Raw genomic sequence first — 6,313 nt, forward strand, 5'->3', positions numbered from 1 at the left:
TAGTCTCCGAGGGTGACCATAAGGAGCCCTACAAATAGGGCTGGAGAGATGGCTTAGCATTTAAGGCACTTGTCTGCAAAGCCTAAGGACCCATGTTCAACTCTCTAGATCCCACATTAGCCAGACACACAAAGGTGAGGCAAGCTCAAGGTTGCACATGCCCACTAGGTAGCGGAAGCATCTGGAGTTCGATTGCAGTGGCTGAGGCCCCGGCATGCCAATTCTCTCTCTCTCTGTACCCCCCTACCACCAAATTTTTTTAATTAAAAAAAGTACCACAAATCAATAGTTTCAAAGGACAGAAACATATTCTCCCACAGTTCAAGAGGGTAAAAGTTCAAAGTCAAGTTGTTGACAGTATGTGTTCCATCCAGATTCTCTAGGGGAAGGTCCATCCTTGCCTCTTCCAGCTTTTGTGGTCCCATACATCTCGTGGCTTATGGCTGCAAGCTCCAATATGTCCCTTCCCTCTTCACAGGGCTCTTGGCTCTCCACCTGAGGAGGTCAAGGGCCAGAGGGCAGAGCGTCATGTCCTCCAAAAGACATGTTGAAGACCTGACTTCAATACTTGTGAATGAGACCTTCTTTGGAAATAAGGGTTTTGTTTTTGTTTTTTCTGCACATGCAATAAAGTTTGGATGAAATCCTATTTAATTAGAATGCCATAGCCCAATTAGGAGAAGAGATGGAGACACGTGGGAAGAAGGTATGTGACAACAGGGCCAGAAAAGGGACTGGTGTATACACAAGTTAAGAAAAGAGCCAAAGATGGCCTGCAAAGCACAGAAGCCAGGGAGGACTCGGGAAGGAAGCTGCCTGGAGTCTCAGGGCAGGCGAGGGAAGCAGCCACGAGCCTACCACCTTTCAGAATGCTTAAGATGTTCAGATGCCAATGACTGCAGTGCTTGTTTTTCTTAACTTAGATAGTCATAGAGCGAATGAAACATCTGAATCTCAGAAGAGCAGCTATCTTAACCAAGCTTCAGAGTACAGAGGAAGAAATTAGTGACATCGGAGACACTGTAAGTTCTGTTCACATATTTGAGTGCATGCACGTTCAATATTGAATACCTCAGTTTGTATCTTCTAAGGTCTAAAGGACAGCTCTACATGAAAGGTTTCGTCTGGGATGAAGCTATAATGTTAGCATAACATTCTTTTTTTAGAGAGCATGAGAGTGAGAGCAAGAGATGGGTTGGGGTGGAACTGCCATTTCAGGGCCTCAGTCACTAAACTCAAACTCCAGATGCTTGCGCCACCTAGTGGATATGTGAAACCTTGCCCTTGCATCTCATTTGTGCATCTGGCTTATGTGGGATCTGGAGAGTTGAACTTGAGTCCTTAGGGTTTGCAGGCAAGTGCCATAACCACTAAACCATCTCTCTAGCCCTTCTTTTTTACATTGCAACAAAACAGGTTTCAAAACAAAGAAATATGGTAAAATCATAATGGCCAGAGTCATAATAGAAAAGAAGCTCAGCTTAACTTGAAATGTTTTCTAGCATAAGTGAAAGCAAAGACATAAAAGCTCTGAGCTCTAGAAATACTCACTCATCCACCAATCATTGAAATAGCTACTGTGTTTCTAGCACTGATGGACTTTGAATGTGAGGGTCAAAGTGTGACTGCCAAGTGCTAAAAGAACCATAAGGACTTTTTTAAAATAAACATTGTCTATGTTTGTTTGCAAGCATATAGAAATATAAAGAAGTGATACAGAGAGAATAGACACACCAGGGCCTTCAGCTGCTGCAAGCAAACTCCAGGCACATGCACCACTTTGTGCATCTGGCTTTACATGGGTACTGGGGAATCGAACCAGGGTTGTTAGGCTTTGCTGGCAAGTGCCCTATCCACTGCGCCATCTTTCCAGCCCATCCACAAGTATTGAACTGGAGGGTTCCATCTATTCTGGTAAGTTTACTTTTGCCTGTATAGATAGATTTTTTTCTGAAAAAATAGCTTAGCATAAGTAGATACTATAATTCAAATAAGCTATTGTTGACAGAGGTCATCTTGCTCTTCCACACCGTCACTTTGGAGTCCCAGCAGATCCGTGCAGGTGCAACCTGTGATCTGGTGTTACCAAGGAAGAAAGGGGAACTCTGTCTGGGAGGAAATAGCTTTGTGTGCTTTTGTGTGTGCTTCCCTTTTTTGTGAAAGGCCAAATGTTGTGAGGGTGTTCACCCAAGTCATTGCTCTCATCCCTGAAGCAGTTTCTTCCTGGCAGCCCAGGCCACCTTGCCCAGGATCACCTAGGCAGCTGACCACAACTACAAATTTCTCAGTTCTATATCCCTATTGGATTAAACCAGCGTATATGGAGATGGGACCTATATTTTTACAGGGCCCAGAATGGAACCCTATGATCAGTTAAATCTGAGAACCTCTAACATGTGATATGCTATAGGAGGCTGGTGGTTGACTGAGTGATGAATTTGCAAGTATTGTGTGTTTTGAAGGACTTTAGATGGATGCTTTTCAGCCACAGGCAATGATTTGTAGAGACTCAGTATAGTGGAAGATTTAAGCTGACTACATAGTGGGGTCATGTAGGAATCTTTTTAGATATAGCAATGCCCAGTCCAGTTGAAACAGAATTTCTGGGGTAGAGATCCAACTTTGATTAAACCCAAACAATACAGGATATATCATCAAAGGCATAGATGGCAGAAGAAAAACTAGATGGACTTCATGAAAGTTCAAAGCATCCATGCATCACAGTGTGTTGTCAATAAGTAGAGTGAAAAGGAAATCCACAGAACAGAGGAAAACACTTGCCTTTCATTTATCTGACAAGAAATGAAGAATCCCTCCAAATAATTCTACAATTGAAGAACCCAATATATGAAAGGTGAGACTGGAATAGACTTTTCTCCAAAGAAGGCATACAAATGACTATGAGAACATGAAAAGAGAGTCAGGTGTGGTGGCTCACGCCTTTAATCCCAGCACTTGGGAGGCAGAGGTAGGAGGATCGCCATGAGTTTGAAGCCAGCCTGGGTCTACAGAGTGAGTTCCAGGTCAGCCTAGGTTAGAGTGACACCCTACCTCAAAAACAACAACAACAACAAAAAAAAAATATGAAACTCATCACAGGGGAATGACAATGAAAAGTACAATGATAAACTACCACATATACATTAGGGTATTATCCAAAAGCAGGAAGTAAAGTGTCAGTAAGCTGAAGAAAAATTAGAACCCTCTTACATTACTGGTTAAGATATTAAATGGAACACCTACTGTTCAAAATAGCTTGGTGCTTCCTCAGACAAGTAGACAATGAATTACCATACAAGTCCAGCCCTCCCTCTTTTAGATATCCACTCCCTGCTCCTGCAAAGAATTGAAGGCAGAAATGCAAACAGATATGCCTTCCCGCCCCTCAGTACTATTGGAAGTGTAGCTCAAGGGGCACGTGGTTGAGAAAATCATGTGGCCTGCTATTCAAACTCTTCCCCACGTTTGTACAGGAAGTGGGATGGGAAGGCAAGAGCCACTGCCTCCTGGTGTACCTGGCACAGCTGCAGTCCTGCATTGTCTGTGAGCTCCGTGGAGAAGGCTGATTGTCCATGAGAACCACATGGCCACCCACGAGGCCCTCAGTCTCATGTAGCTTCCCTAAGGTTTGCTTGTTTCATAGCATGTGGCTGTCACTTCTGGCCCTCAGCTGAGGACTTGGAGGTAGTACCCCTTACAGTATGCTGGCCTCCGTGCCACAATCTTCAGTCTCACCCATGTGCCATGGTCATCTTGGAGTCACAGATTCAGATGAGAGCTACATTATAGATTGGAGGAAGTCAGCCTGGACACTGACCCTTGGCAAATGCCCGGCATGCAGTCTCTCTCCAGTTCTCTCATCCTTTACTGAGGTAGCCAAAGTCATGACCAGTGAACCTGCTAGTAATCTCAGCATTCTGTAGAGAAAAACAGACTTCTCTGCAGGCCATGGGAAGAAAGGATTGTTGAGAGAGACTTTAAAATCTTTTATTTATTATTTATTCACAGAGAGTGAGGGGGGAGGGAGAATGGCACACCAGGGCCTCTTGCAACCTCAAATGAAGTCCAGATTCGTGTGCCATTTTGTGCATCTGGCTTTACATGAGTCCTGGGGAGATGAACCTGGGCCATCATGCTTTGCAAGCAAGTGCTTTTAACTGCTGAGCCATCTCTCCAGCCAGAGGGAGACTTTGAATATTAAGAAAAGGGGGAAAAACACTTATAAGCTAGGTAAATGCAAAAGCAATCCATATATAACATCTTTCTACTTAAAGCTTAGTTGCATTGATCTAGAACATTTTAGAACATGTTCAGTAAGAATTTTTCATACCCAAATTGCACACTTCTGAATCAGTATTTCATCTTCTGGTGCCCTGACATTCTCTTGTGAAGGAGATATATAATGCAAAGGGAAGTAATATATAAACTTGGATCTTCTTACAAACACCAACATGGTAGACTTTGATATGGATGTGTACAGAAACTTCACTCTGCTTTGAGAGAACAAAGAACACAGTTGTTGCACAACCAAGACAGATTCAGCGAAAACCCACCAGTTGTGAGGATGTCTAAGATCCAGAAACTGCATGCAGACGCAATCAACTAGGCATGGCTGGAGGCCATTTGACTACCTGGCAGACAAGTGTGGCTTAGGCCAGAATGTTGAGATACCATCTACAGCTATGTGAAATTCCAAAGGAATGAGTTCCTCAAGAGCAGCAGCAGGGCTGGAGAGATAGCTTAGCAGTTAAGCGCTTGCCTGTGAAACCTAAGGACCCCGGTTTGAGGCTCGGTTCCCCAGGTCCCACGTTAGCCAGATGCACAAGGGGGCGCACGCGTCTGGAGTTCGTTTGCAGAGGCTGGAAGCCCTGGCGCGCCCATTCTCTCTCTCTCCCTCTATCTGTCTTTCTCTCTGTGTCTGTCGCTCTCAAATAAATAAATAAATAATTTTTAAAAAAAGAGCAGCAGCAAATAGAAAGCTCTAAGTTCACTTCGAGGAAAACTGGCCCCTGATGTCTTAAGGCAGAATTGGGATGCAGGCATGGAAAACCTTAACTACTTGAGAGACCAGGGATGCTCATGCTGTGAGTTCTCCACTTGAGTCTGTCCATCAGCGAATATGACTCATTCATTGGTCTCTTCAACCTTCCTAAAGATCATGACAGTGCTATTGATCTCTTCCTTCACCAACCACCGTGCCTTACTGGAATCCAGACAGTGTGTCCACATGTCCTCCACTATTTGACCACTGCAGTCAGAACAAACAAAGATGTTCAGGAATGTCAGAAGATGCTGAAAGATCTCATCAGAGTCATTCAACAGGAATCTCACAAGTCTCATAAAGACTCAATTAAGCTGGAGAGTTGGCTTAGCCATTGAGGCGCTTGCCTGCAATGCCTAAGGACCCATGTTCGACCCTGCAGATCCCACATAAACCAGATGTAAAAAGGTGAGGCAAGTGCAAGGTCGCACATGCCCACTAGGTGGTGCAAGCATCTGGAGTTTGATTTCGGTGGCTGAGACCTTGGCATGCTAATTCTCTCCCTCTCTGTCTCTCTATCATGCTCTCTGTAACAATTAAAAAAAAATTTTAAGTCTCTACAAAAATTGTTGAATGCTTATAGGTTAACTTGGATTTTCTTGGGCTCAGAAAAAGCTGAGAGAATGAGTCAATACTTGTGAATGGCTTCTTATTGGCTTTTCTAGAAGATTCATTGACGGTGCCCATCTCTTCATATCTGAGACATGTCATTCCCATTAGTGTGTCAGCAGTAATAGGCTAGAAGATCAACTGAGCATGGCTCTGGAGAAGGTGAAGGCAGACTAAATTTGACTAGAAATGCCAGGCGAGATGCTGAGATTAGCTCTAAACTAGAGAATGTGGTTATGGGTACCAGTATAGTCTCACCCTACCAGCAAGTGACTCAAAAGACCCAAAGCCTTTATTTTAGAAGCCTGATGTTGGCCATGAATATTGACAAGAAATTTAATTGTAATAGTATGCCATAGGCTCCTAGCTGGGCAACCCAAGATTCTGGCTTCTATTAAAGAGCTATAAAGAGGGTTGGAGAGATTGCTTAGTGGTTAAGGCGCTTGCCTGCAAAGCCAAACTACACAGATTCGATTCCCTGGGACCCACTAAGCCAGATGCACAAGGTGGCGCATGTGTCTAAAGTTTGTTTACAGTAGCTGAAGGCCCTGGTGCGCCCATTCACTTTCTCTCTCTCTCTCTTTCAAATAAATAAATAACAATTAAAAATTTAAAAGAACTATAAAGAAAAGAAGGGCTGATGAGTTCAAGGCCACCCTGAGA

At 43.8% G+C, this 6,313-nt stretch overlaps 1 pseudogene; it reads left to right on the forward strand.

Annotated features, from left to right (window-relative positions):
* Positions 1–1,171: 1,171 nt before the first annotated feature.
* Positions 1,172–6,048, forward strand: LOC105944165 (annotated as a pseudogene).
* Positions 6,049–6,313: the final 265 nt, after the last annotated feature.

The sequence above is a fragment of the Jaculus jaculus genome, chromosome 7, assembly GCF_020740685.1.
Source record: "Jaculus jaculus isolate mJacJac1 chromosome 7, mJacJac1.mat.Y.cur, whole genome shotgun sequence".
NCBI classification, from domain to species: domain Eukaryota; kingdom Metazoa; phylum Chordata; class Mammalia; order Rodentia; family Dipodidae; genus Jaculus; species Jaculus jaculus.